The 11,157-nt window shown below is 37.2% G+C and overlaps 1 pseudogene; it reads left to right on the forward strand.

The window, feature by feature from the left end:
* LOC107714405 (activating signal cointegrator 1 complex subunit 3-like) overlaps positions 1 to 11,157 on the forward strand; it is a 226,910-nt pseudogene that overhangs the window by 49,329 nt on the left and 166,424 nt on the right.

The raw sequence follows: 11,157 nt of genomic DNA on the forward strand, positions 1-11,157 counted from the left end.
CTCCGTAAAATGCGTTGCACACATCTGAATATTTGGGTTGAACTGTTCTGGAACAGTGTTGTAAATACAACTTAACCACTGATTTCTAGTCGTGTCCTCTTTTGGAAGGCCAAACAAAGTATTTTCGCTTTCGCAACAAAACAAATAGCGTCTCCACGACATGGCGGTGGCAGCAACAATAAAGTTACGACTTCTTTCTTTGTGTGAACATTTTGCCGGTGTTATGCAAATCTTCCCACACAGTGACGTAGACATGTGGGGGCGTGTTTAAACGAGGCATTTTAGGAAGGTGTGGACGAGTCTTAACTTATAAAGAATATCTCTTTGGGTTTGGTACTTTAGTCTTTGCAACTTTAGGGATCTTATCTATTCACGAACAGCTTGTAACACTCCAAAGAGAAAGAAAAACTTAAAATTGCATCATATGACCCCTTTAAAAGCAGCGCTGTCTCTTTAAATCCTGATCTGACACACATCCGATCTTCTCCAAGTTCTTTAAAGTAATTTAGGTCTTTTTACCTAATTTAAGACTTGACCTCATTTGACATACAATTTTTCTTCTGGCTTTAAACTGTGTGGTTTTTTAGTGAGCAATCAGCTTGATGAAAATAATCTTACTGAGCTTTGATGACTGATATTCTGAAAATCTGAAGTAGACTACAGAAAAGTACGGATAAAAATAGGTTATATATATATAAATATATTGTTTCAATTGTTGCTGCCTTGAGATTATTTTGAAATGCATGCACTGCTTAAAAACAGTAACATTATAGGATTTATACTTAGTTTTGGTAAAAAGAACATGAATTACATAATTATATATATGTAAAACAATAATTGTAACAAAAAAAAACACCACTGCGTATAAAGACAGTACTAGCTTTGTGACTATATTTACTAAAACAACAAGAATAAATTAGAGAAACAGCAATTGCCAAAAAGGCAAAAAACATTTTTACATATACAATACTGTAAAATTTTTCTTCTCTAGGACGCTAAGAACAAAATCATTTTTGAGCACTGAAAAACACCATAAAGTGAGGATGTTTTCCAAAAATATACTTTTTTCAAACTTTTAAGCATACACTTTTTCCAATGTGCACTTATGCACAGTTTTTAAGGAAGATTTTTTTCTTTCTTTCTTTTTCAAGTATCGAATAAGCATTGAATAAGTCAAATTGTAGATATTTTTCATGATGGTTTAGTTCATTTTTAATTTTTTTAATTATTTTTTTGGCTAATCTCAGACTGTCTCGATGGTGAGATTATATCTTTTTTTGCTATACTTTTTGTTGTTCATCCAAAAGTATCGCTGGATAATTACAATATTTGCAAAAATAATGTTGCAACCAAAGCAAAAGACAATAGAAATAGCCATTTTAACTATTGTTGTGAGGAATGTAATATGCCTAAACCCTCTGCACAGTAACAGTACTGTATGCAAATGAGGAGCACAGAGGGCACCTGCTTTGCAGAATGATGCATCATTCGAGACGTTTCTGTGTGCCTTCTGAAGTATTGTCTTTCATGTGTTTGGAGACAAAGGTGTCGCTCTCAAACAGTGTAAGGACACTAACGATTGTCTTAAAAGACTGACTTACAGCAGAGCACTTGAGCCAGGCAATCATTTGTGTCATTTTAAACTCTGAAATATAATCCTGAGAGCTCAAGGGCTCAAGATAAGCTTTTGGGTCTCTGTGAACGACCGATCACTGTTACGTGGTTCATGACCTGAAAGCATGTGCGTTTTCAACAACAGATCAGATAGCAGAGCAGCATGCAAGCAGATCAGGTTCTGGTGGGATGTTTTTATTTATTTATTTTTTTCAATTTTTATTTATTTATTTATTTGACTTTGAAATTGAAGTGATGAAAGCAAGCAAACAGCAAAGTGAAGAGGGCAAACACAGAAGGCTCTTCTGGCTTTTTAGGTTTGACAAATACTGACTACTGCCACCTACTGCTATGGAGAGCATTTCCTCTCACGTAGGCACAGAAGATACTTGCTAGTTGGCCATTGGCTGTAGTCTTTGTGCTGTGTTCAAGTGTAGCTTTTTGGTGGTCACTCTAGATATTAATCATGCATAGCTATTCCAATATAGGCAAAATAATAAGAAAAAATAATAAATGCAAATTATTCAACTTCTCTTATTAATAAAAACATTTAATTACATTTTTTTTTTACATTTTAAACCTTTTAAGTTGCAAATATGAGGCTTTCCTCCATATTTGGTTTTGAGCCAAGCTGAATTTCTTCATTGATCAAAAGTCTTTTCGCTGTTTCAGATTTAGTGGACATGAACTTGAAATGAAAGACTAGCACTTTACATTGTACATTTAAGACTTTTTTTATGAAAAGTATCAGTGAAAGGAGGTGCTTAAATTAAAAAAAAATGTTGATTGTAAATGTTTGGAGAAATAAAGGTGGAGCTACTTATGCATGTATACATGTATGTATTTATTTATTTATTTAGAGGTTTGCCATTTCTGTAGCTCTGAGACCAACATCTAAATACAATGTTAAACTAATTATTATATTATTATTAATTTGTTAATTATTATCTATCAAGAAATGCTAAATAAGCATAAAGTAACTCCATACTTTACTCCAGTTGTCTGATTGACTTAATTTTACATTTAATGCTTAAATTATTTTTATATTTGTATAGTAAAATATACAGTATTATAACTGTTATTGTAATAAAAAAATACTGTATCTGCCCATTTATTCTAGCTAGGAACCACCTACTCAGGAGGTAGAACCCCATTTTACATGACATTGAATGGGTTAATCTAAAATCCATGATACTGCAGTCAGCAGACCGATATAAACCTGGCCAGCCTTAAAAATCATATTGAAGCTTACAGTTTTGAGAAGACTTGCACCATTTTGTCTCATGTATGTGCACAGTGTCCCATAGGCACTTTAGAGTTAACATGTCTACAGATGATTTAGAATGATTTGTGATAGACATTTCAAAAACAGATGAATATTTTAAATGGTTTAGAATTTATTATTAGTTGTTTTATCTGAAACATTTGCTGTCGTAATTTCCTCAGTGTTAGCTGAGACAAAACGGTGCTCTGCATTTGGCTTGTCGCGATAGACGTTGCTGACGTTGATACCGTTGTTAAGCCGCGACACCGGTTACGTTACTTGCCCACCGCGGCACCGACCCCCACTGTCGTTGTGATTTTTTTATAGTAATGGTCTTATCGGTGTTGTCACACGTCGATTAACCGGTGGGAAAATTTCCTCACCGTCACAACCTTAATCTGATGGTGATCTCTATTGTCTGTGAAGTCTGTTGATGTGGAACTCTTTATTTGTGTGTAGGGAGCAGGCCTTGCTGACTGCACGCAGTTCTCCAGTGTTAGGCCGGCACAGAGATTACGAACGCATCCGTTACCCTCACGTTTATGATTCTTACGCCGAAGCCATCAAGACCTCAGCATTCGTCGGAGGAGCTAAGGTAAACACGTGCCCCAGTCTTATATGTGTAAGGACACAGAGGAATAATAAATCTCCACTCCTAAATACAAAATCCCGCCCTAGTGCTGTTTATTCAGCATCATGCCAATCTGCTCAATTATATCACATTATCACACACTAGATTACCTTAAGCCTTTGTTTTTAATCCAGTTTTTATGATGTCTTAATTAAAATTCCTGCTGCAGGCCATCTTCCAGCGATTGAAATGAATTAATTTGGGCCTCATCTTTTTCCTGCAGGTGGGGTGGAACAGGTGGTTTAGGGCCAGGATGATCAAGAGCTTTTTTATCACAAAAATATATGAGCAGCCCAACTGTTTTCAACATTAGTAATTATAAGACATTTTCTTGAGCTACAAATCAGCATATTAGAATGATTTGTGAAGGATCGTGTGACACTGAAGACTGGAGTAATGATGCTGAAAATTCAGCTTTGCATCACAGTAAATTGCATTTTAAAATATATTAAAGCAGAAAACAGTTATTTGAAATGCCATAATTGTATATTTAAATTGTAGAATAAATTGTATAATAAGTATTTAAATTGTAAAAAAAATTAAAATAATAATAAATAATAATAATAGCATTATTTAAACACTCACAACAGCTCTGGCAATTTGTTTAGAACAACAATATGTGAGTAAGATGAGCAGCATTGCCAGATATGATGACGTGTGGTGTTGTCTACTGTGATCAACAGCTGAATATGACACATTCATTAGTTCGGCATATGCTCTCAGTTTGGTGAAAATGAGTTGTAATTATAGGAGCGGGAGGAAATGCAGCATGCAAAAATTAGATATTTATTCTCCTATTCTATAAATTATTTTCATTACAGAATGTATAGCAACCACAGCTCAACCCACTGCATTCTACTACTCAAAGCAAATACATAAAGATGTGTTATGACTGCTATTTTTACAGCTAAAGCACATATTGGAAGACTTTCAGTTGATTTCTGCTGTAATGAAGCCCACTGGTGTCCGCAGCCCTCAACATTGATCTTCACTGTTTGGTTGGAGATGGTTGCCGTGAGCTAATGTATGATGAAGGTTTAATTGTATGTGTTTTTGTGTAATTATGTCCTCTCCGCTGTGCCGGCAGATGCTGCTGCCCGAGGAGATCAGAAGAGAGAATAATAAGATGTATGAGGAGGTTGAGATTCCCCCCAATGAGCCCATGCCCATTGGCTTTGAGGAGAAACCTGTGTACATCTCGGAGCTGGACGAGGTCAGTGGTGGCTTATTTACAGCTGTTGACATTTATCAATGCTTATGTTCACACTCCATGAGCTTTTCTCAACTAATCACACCATTTCTCCTGTTTATATTGACTGGTGGCATTATGCCTAAAATCTCCTCCACATGATGTCAGATGCAGCATGTGATGGTTTTGCAGCTGTGTGTTATGTTTGTGTTTTGTTCTGTGAAGTGGAGAGCTGTCTTGACTTGTCTTAGCCCAGCTGGCTACATAGCAACTCAAAATGCTGTGCACTGATGGACGATATACCAGTTAAAATGATAAACTGGCACAAATAACACAAGATGGCCACACTGTGCTTATAAAGGGATGGACATGGTCACCAATAATACTCAGATAGGCTTTAGTGTTTAAACGATGCTCAGTTGGTACTAAGAAGCCCAAAGTGTGCCAAGAAAATTTCCCTCACGCCATTACTGTACATCAACACCACTAACCTGAACCTTTCTTTTAAAATAAATTCATATAGAAAACCTTCATTTAAAGTTAATTGAAAATTCTGTAATCATTTAGACCCCTTAAATTGTTCCAAACCTGTATGAGTTTCTTTCTTCTATTGAGCACAAAAGAAGATACTTTGAAGAATGCTGAATGACGGTTACCATTGGCTTCCATAGTATGGAAAACAAATTCTATGGAAGTCAAAGTTATTCCTTTACTTCTGTGGTAATGCTACTTTTGCATTTAATCAAAGGACATAATTTGTCTGCAATGCTTTACTCAATATAAAAAAAAATAAAAAATTTGCCAGCCACCACCAGCATTTTTGATGATTTTCACTAAAATTTCATGGCCCCCAGAATATTTTGTTGTATGAATATCTGAAAATGCTAGCTTCAAGCATTCTTTTTTTTGTCAACACTTGAATGTAGGTAGGTTTCATAAAAAAGCTACATTTTGAGCAAAAAGCTGAGAAAATAGCTTTTTTATCAAATAGGCCTACTACATCTGGATCATATTCATTACTATTATCAAAGCAAAGATGCAGTAGATGGCTTCCTTCAGCACACCCAAAGCTTGCACAGTCCTTTACCACTTCCTGGATCGACATTTCACTCTGTAACATTAGGCAAATTTCATTTATATGTGGTTTAGTGTTGATGATCGCATTATTTTTCATATGCATATGCTTACATACAGTATGAGATCGCTTGTTTTTTCATCTTCCTCGTCTGTGTTTTTGATTGGCACATTCTAGACTCATTCAGGAGATGTGCCCTCGAGTGTATAACGGTGAAAACCTGGAAAATTCTGTTTGGCAGGGAAGCGTTGTGTCATGAATAATGGAAAATTCCGTGTTCGGCAGGGAAAGATTTAAGCCCCGTTCAGACTACACGATTTTTTTTGTCGGTTACGACAGTTACTGTGTCAGATTATGCGATTTTGACTCATAAAATCTTGTCGTGCCGTGAACAAGAAACATGTCAGACTATACGATGCTATACCCGCCCATTCATTGCATACCGTCATTAACAATGTGCGTGCTGTCATCAATAGCGCGAGACAAGACAGAAGGTACTATGAGCGTAAACAAACAATGGCTAGCAAACAGCGTGTTTTACCCTGTCTTGTCATCAGAAAAGCCCAAAAAATTGACACATTTGTGACAATGAACACAAATCTGGATGGCATGAAGAGGATGGTATGGACTGTCAAAGAGAACTGAGGTAAAATAGTTTTTATTTTACCTTTTTATTCACTGTGTTCGCTGTAGTCCCCCATCATAAATGCAGGAGTATTGTTGCCGTAGCTCCACGAACATTTTCCTCCATTGTAAAATTATATGTAGCAGGACCGATACCATTGTCTCCCTTTCGTTTCGGCATGTTTGAAAGCTTGTACAAAGGCACTTCTGTGCTCCTATTGGCCAGTGTCATAGCTGTGATGGAACTTGTCGTTTACGACGGGAAAAAAAATTTCAACATGCTAGTCTTTCTGTGTTGACGTCGTGAAGCATCGCAGAGATGTCGTGCACTATGACACACTACACGAGATGTAATGATTGAATCGTGCGTCCCGACGCCCATTGTCGTATACGAATCCCCACGACACCCTACGTCAAGCAGATAGTAGCAAAATCGGGCTAAAATCGTGTAGTCTGAACGGGGCTTTAAGAATATTGTGTTTTAAATTTTTGCTTATATTGCTCACCCCTAGGTGACGGTACACAACTATACCTATCTCAGTATAATGTCCCATTTATCCCACAATTCAAGGAATATTGACATACATTTCCGTCTGTTCCTCACACAGCTTTATTATATGACTTCAGAGGGTCTGGAAAATAGCATGGAAGTTAAATGGGCATTTTAGGACAATTTTATACTACTTTTTGGGTCTCATTAGAATTAATTACAGTCAGTTTTCATTTTATGGAAAAGAGCAGCGTGAACACTTTCCTCCTTTGACCTGCAATACACCTACAATAGTCTCCAGTTACGACCATTGAAAAGCTGAACAATGACATTCGTCCGTGACTCACTAGCCAACTTAACAAAAAACAATTGGAAAACATGTCTTTCTGCTCCTTCTGGACATTAGCGGTATTTTAGATTACAGGTATTTTTGTCCCATCTGTCTTGACTGTCTATTCAAACCACATGTGACTCGACCATGCCTGCAGCACTTGGGTATCATATGTTTTTCAGTGACTTGACACCAAAGTAACAGTACTTTTGACATCCTCACTAAAGACATGATGTCCATCCAAACCTGATAGGCTTGTAAAAACCTCTCTCCACTAATAGGAGTCCAGAGCACAGAGGCTTACAAAGACCCACTTTCGCAAATAAGGTAGGCTTGATTTTGACAGGAAAGTGCACAACAACCTCCTCGCCGAACTAGAGGACGTGTTGGCCGTGGCTTACTCAAATGCACACAGACTTTACCGTGAGTCTCCTTTAATTACAGTCATCAGTGTGTCAATCATAATGACAGCCGTGTGGTCATGCCTGAGCTACAAGGTGTGTTCAAATTCACAAGATCGGCAAGGGGGACTCCATGATTGGTGAAGTCTCGGGTTTAAACAGATTGATTGGTCATGCCTGCTGGGTTGTTTTGTCTTCTTTATTGTTCTGTGAGGCTCAGCTGTTAATAGGTTTTAATTCATCATTCGGTCTTTAATACACATTTTTCCACTTATAATGTTGGTTAAGGCTTACTGAATGAGGCAGAATTTTGCCTTCTCCACCTTCTGTCTTACTCTTTCAATCAAATTGACTGTTTTTGCTACTGTGCCTTTAATATGTTTATACAGTATGTAAATAACCCCTGTTATGTTTAGCTAACCTCCAAATACTGCTGTAGTTAACACTGGCAATGTCGAAAAGCTGCCAACGGAGCCACTGTCATTCATTCAAGTTGCTGATGGGTGGTAATATCTTATAAAACGATGTGATGGGTGGTAATATTTGGGGTGATATTAATATTAATATTTTCCAATTTGGGTTGGTTTAGCCCTGCCGGGTTTTAAATATAGGACATAACACACCCAGCAAGCTTAACCCATCATGTTGGGTTGATTTTATTTTACAAGATTACTAGCTTATTTTTTATGTATACAATACATTTAAACTTATTTAACAAACATTTTAGGAGTAAAATTAAACATTCAAAAGCAATTCAAGTGCGATCAATTGTTATCCCTTCTGTTCCACCTGCCCCACTTTCTGCTGACAGTTAAAAGATATCATTACTGACTCATAACCTGCCCATAAACACATTTAACATCCCCAGTAATTAGATCCAGTATCTTTATGAATAAAATAATTGTATGCAAGGAATCAAGCATTTTTATCAACAGTGTGAAACTCTTTTTAGGTGTCCCTAAATGTGTAAATAAAATGAGTTACAGAACAGTAACAACTTCATAGATAAAGTAAAACGTATACAAGTCTTTATTTCACCAAAGAAATACACCAATCAGGTTGTGCTCAGAACTGCTCACTCCTGAAGAGGATACATAAAGCTTGCGGTCCATAATGTTACCACTAGGTTGTTATGTCAGATTCAACAGTCATTGAGTCTTGGCTGGGTTACACAATAACTACCCAACAGTAAAAAAATAAAAAATAAATAAACAAATAAAATAAAAAAATAACCCCCAGAAATGACAAAAGGACTCAACCCAGCATTTGGGTAGGGAAAATAAACCTTTTCATAATTTGCTCACTTTAATGTCATTCTAAACCTGTATGTCTCTCTTCATTCTGTGGCACACATAATAAGAAATCTTATTAAATAAGTCATGTTAAAGTAAGTCATACCTGTTTGGCAAGTCATGAGGGTCAGTAAATGATCCACATCCTAAAACTATGTTTATGTCTAGATTTTCATTAAAAAAAAATAAAAAAAATCCAGGTTTTCATTGTGGCCTGGAATTTGAAATAAGTTACCAAAACAAAAAATATGATGCACAGAATCACAATGTTCCACCACCTGCTTTTGTGACAGGTGCAGTTTCACAGAGAGATGGGGAATGACTCATCTGCAGCGACACAATGACCTTGTCTGTTTTGTCACAAATATGCTAGGAAAAACAACTGAACAATCCATTATAGTAAGGGGGAAAAAAAAGGTTTTCAATAAAAAACAAAATCACAGATATGTTTCATTGTATTTCTCCTATAAATCATGTCTTTTCAGCAAGGCTTTCCTCTTCCAAACACATTGATTGGAATATAATACAAAGTACTGTTGATCTGCATGAATCTATTGAAGTTCTCAGCATTTTAATCTTCATGGACAGAAGCATCTTTTCCATATTCAGATATTTACGTTCGTCCTCGTCCACTAAACGGCCTGCAGGTGTGTGTGTGTGTGTGTGTGTGTGTGTGTGTGTGTGTGAGAAACACCTGTGTGTGTGTGAATGACGTACACTCCAGTGGAAGAGCAGACATCGCTTGAAGCTGCGGCTTTTAGTGGCTGCCACTGGTGTCAAACATAATAACTGCTCTGAGGGAGCGTTTAAAAGCAGGAGGGGTCAAACTACTGCCCTAATGGAGACAAAAATACGCTTGACTTGCCCGCTGTCGCCCACTTGAAGAAACCCAAGCAGCAGTTGAAAAATGAAAGCAGAAGAAATGTCCCATCTCCGTTGTTATCACAGCACAAGATCTCAGATCATGGCTCATTTCATGTGTGGCTAACGCAGAGGACGTGATCTGGAATCGGCTTGAACTCGTCCTGCGGCACAGAGGGATTGTGTTTGTTTGTTTCGGTTAAAGAAAAGCCAGCAGAATATCCGTCTCTCCTCGGTAAGAGGGTAAATATACGAATGGACAGCACAGATTTATTTTCTGGCCCCCGTGGGGCTCATTTCCAGCTTGTGTTTTCCTCCCTTTCAGGAAACCATTAATTAAAGCTTGGCGCTTCACGGCGTAATCAATGATGCACCTTTCGTCCTAAATTTAGCTATGTGGACGATATTCTTTTTGCCTTTTCTTTCTTTAGTTTTTTTTTTTGTATTTCAAGACACTACAGAACTATATATCACAGGTAAAGCAAACATCAAGCTCAGAACAAGTACGATTTCACATGGGTTTCATCATAATCGCAGCTTGAACGGATCACTCCTCGTGTCTGGAGAGAGCGACAGAGATTGATATAAGCGGTGTGAATTAGTAGGAGTGGAGAAGTGCCTCTATTCATTAACTAAAGCCTCCGCAACTCAGAAACAAAGTGCTTCCCTTTTATAAAACAGCGGCGCGAAACGGCTAATACATCTTTATGTGCTATTAGGGTCTTTTGAGCGGCAGGCCTGGAAGCATGTCTGTTTTTTTTTTCTTCTTTTTTTTTTAAGTGCTGCTCGATTGTTATTTATTGAAAGCCATAATGGGCAACAGGGACACGGCCGCTCAACGTGCCTTTAATAGCTGTGTGAAACATTAAAAGTGGGGAATTTATTAGGAAGCCTTTTAACTAATGAATCTCAAGCACTGCTGTTTTGCTGTACTCGCACGGTAAAAGCCTTTCTAATTTCTGTGAAGAAATATATACGAGAGAGCTGCCTCCGCAATGAGTGAAAATCAAAACACATCCATGCTTCTGTACATCAGCACAGTCATGCGAAAATCAAGTGATGAACATGCAAAGTGTTGTTTCATAGCCATGACATGTAATGCTTTTATTGGTGGAAGTGATACAAATGTTTGTTTACCATGGCATGTAATGTTATTTATAGCAATCGGCGTAGATATCAGTGGCGTTCCATCCATATAAGCTGCGTATGCTCCGCATACCCAGGCCATTTGAGAGAATAAGTTCACGAGATAATTCATATAAACATGATTATAAGTTGATCCCTTGTCATTTGAAATGTAACTTAAAGCTTAAAGAGTTAGGAATAAGTACGTACAATGATTTATTTGCCAAACGGCAGTAATTTTCTGTAAATCTACGTCAGTT

This window comes from Sinocyclocheilus rhinocerous, unplaced genomic scaffold (genome assembly GCF_001515625.1).
Source record: "Sinocyclocheilus rhinocerous isolate Xijiao unplaced genomic scaffold, SAMN03320098_v1.1 scaffold839, whole genome shotgun sequence".
NCBI lineage: Eukaryota > Metazoa > Chordata > Actinopteri > Cypriniformes > Cyprinidae > Sinocyclocheilus > Sinocyclocheilus rhinocerous.